The following is a 3370-nucleotide window of genomic DNA, read 5'->3' on the forward strand; positions in this document are numbered from 1 at the left end:
TGATCTCTGTTTTGAGATTTATTTCTGTGCATGTGCTCTTTAATTATATGTAAGAATGCGTGACTTACAGGAAAAGTGACTTAACAAAAGAACATCACAGAGAATGTGATTTTTTTTCTACAGATTCAGACTGTAATACAGAGTTTCTATTATTATAGCAGCGTCCTGCTGTCATAATGTTATATAAGACAATTGAATCATCTCTTACATATGCAGTGAATCAAAAGTTACTTTTCAATGGGGATGAAGTTAAAGGGAAGTATCTATCTACACTTGCTCTGCACTTTATTAGGTACATCTTACTAGTACTGGGTTGGACCCACTTTTGCCTTCAGAACTGCCCTAATTCTTCATAGCATAGATTTAACAAGGTACTGGAAAAATTCACACAGTTGCTGCAGATTTTCCGGCTGCACATCCATGGTGCAAATCTCCTGTTCTACCACATCCCAAAGGTGCTCTATTAGACTGTGTTCATGTGACTGTGGAGGCCATTTGAGTACTGTAAACTCATTGTCATGTTCAAGAAACCAGTCTGAGATGATTCACGCTTTATGACATGGTGGGTGTGTTATCCTGCTGGAAGTAGCCATCAGAAGCTGAGTACTCAGTGGTCATAAAGGGATGGACATGGTCAGCAACAACACTCAGGAGTGGCACCCGGTGTGGTCTTCTGCTGCTGTAGTTCTCGGGCCTCAAGGTTGGACATGTTGTGCGTTCAGAGATGCTCTTCTGCATACCTCGGTTGTAACGAGTATTTATTTGAGATCTGTTGTCTTTCTATAAGCTGGAGCCAGTCTGGCCATTCTCCTCTGACCTCTGGCATCAACAAGGCATTTGCGACCACAGAACTGCCGTTCACTGGATATTTTCTCTTTCTCAGACCATTCTCTGTTAACCTTAGTGATGGTTTTGTGTGAAAATCCCAATAGATGAGCAGTTTCTGAAATACTCAGACCAACCTGTCTGGCACCAGCAACCATACAATGTTTAAAGTCCCTTAAACCACCTTTCTTCTCCATTCTGATGCTAAGTCTGAACTGCAGCAGATTGTCTTGACTATGTCTACGTGCCTAAATGCATTGAGTTGCTGCCATGTGATTGGCTGATTAGAAATGTGCATTACTAAGCAGTTGGAGAGGTGTACCTAATAAAGTGGCCAGTCTATCTATCTATCTATCTATCTATCTATCTATCTATCTATCTATCTATCTATCTATCTATCTATCTATCTGTCTATCTATCTATCTATCTATCTATCTCTATCTATCTATCTATCTATCTATCTATCTATCTATCTATCTATCTATCTATCTATCTATCTATCTATCTATCTATCTATCTGTCTGTCTGTCTGTCTGTCTGTCTGTCTGTCTGTCTGTCTGTCTGTCTGTCTATCTATCTATCTATCTATCTATCTATCTACAGTATCTATCTACAGTATCTATCTGTCTGTCTGTCTGTCTGTCTGTCTGTCTGTCTGTCTATCTATCTATCTATCTATCTATCTGTCTACAGTATCTATCTATCTGTCTACAGTATCTATCTATCTATCTATCTATCTATCTATCTATCTATCTATCTATCTATCTATCTATCTATCTATCTATCTATCGATCGTGCTGGATAATTTGGCCATTCATTCCGCTGTGGCGACCCCGGATTAAAAAAAGGGACTAAGCCGACAAGAAAATCAATGAATGAATTGCTTTACCTGTGTTTGCTGTGTGATGGGCTTCATTGTCCTGCTGTGTAGTTGAGTAGGTGAACTGAGGGGAAGAAGCACATGTTGCTGAAGGAGCTCCTGGTGAACATTTGTGTTCTCTTTGGCATTTCGTTTTATTAGAGATTCAAGTCCTGCTGAACAAAAGAATCTCCAAACCACCGCTCTTCACCTCCACTTTTTACTGACTTTAATGCAGACACTTTGGCTTCAGTCTTTCCCCAGTTTGATGCTTCCCATCTGCATGTGCTCCTCAGCAAATGTTGGTGTAGTCTTTTGATTTGGTTTGGTCACTGCAGAGTAAACATTCGATCCACTTGTTTTAAGTGTCGAGACACTGAATGAGACACATCTTTACACTGTTCAGTGCTGAACTGATAATCAATTCCAGCTACAGCCTTGAATTGATAAGATTTTCTGCATTGTTCTGTCCTTTCATGCATGTTTGTCTTTCATGGACGACCAGCCTTTTTGAGCGACATAATGGAGATCAGTGGCATTTTAACCCTCAAGAGTCCATAAGCATATTAATTAATTCATTCATTTTCCTTCAACCTAGTCTCTTAATTTCAGGGGTCGCCACAGAGGAATGAACCACCAACTAAGGACATTTTTGGAAAAATCATTTTATTTTAATTGTTTTTTAATAGTTTCCTTAACCTGAGCAGTTCAGTTTTTCTAACTTTACCATCTGAACACAAACTCAAATCAACAATGTTAAGCAGCAGAAAAAATCCTTAATCATTCCCAAAAATGGGAACTCATACGTAATGAATGGGAAATAAAAAATTCTAAGCATTTTATTTTTATTTGTCCAATAAAATCAAATAAATCTATCACAATGGCGATCAATCATGTACCTAAATGAGGTCTGAGTCTATACAATTTTCAAACCTCAATATAAGAAAAATTCAGTGACAGACACAAAAAACAGCCCCTGTCCCTTATAAATATTTTGATATTTTTATGACTTGATGTCACCAAGTTTAAGTTTTGGTTGGTCTGAACTGACTGCAGTGATGTTTTTGCTAAAGAGATATTATCTATGACATAAAGAATAAGCATATTTTACATAAACATCCAATTTTAAAAAATGGTTAAATTTTTTTAAATAGTTTATTTTATCTGAATAGTTCAAGACATGGCTAGGTTTTATAAGTTTGCCACTTGAGCAAACAAAACAAGAGGACATTATTCAACACAGTTTTCTTTAGGTCCTGCATAACTCATCCCATAGAATATTAATGAGGAATACTACAATTAAAAGCATTTTTAAATTGTACTTTTAGAGGGTAAAAATAAATACTTGTCACTGAATAATTGATGACCAAATTTAAGCACACAGACTTACATACAGGCAGTTTGCCAGCATAACGAATTTCACAACCACAGCTCAAGATAAAAGCTGAATAGCTACTAAATGACCACGTGTCAAGTGTAGAGTGCGACACATCTTACTCATCTGTTCGCTGTGTTTGTCAAGTACATCCAAATTAATCGGATGTATGTTGAATTTAAACCGAGCGAGCTCAGTCTCAATTTCCCGCTTGAGGTACCGCAGAGCGGCCTGCGGGAGGCGCTCGTCCGCGCGGAGCTCATGTTTGCACTCTGAATATTCGCTCTTTCACAGCACGTTGTCTGTGCGGC

This window comes from Danio rerio, chromosome 14 (genome assembly GCF_052040795.2).
Source record: "Danio rerio strain M-AB ecotype USA chromosome 14, GRCz13ab, whole genome shotgun sequence".
In the NCBI taxonomy this organism is placed as follows: Eukaryota; Metazoa; Chordata; class Actinopteri; order Cypriniformes; family Danionidae; genus Danio; species Danio rerio.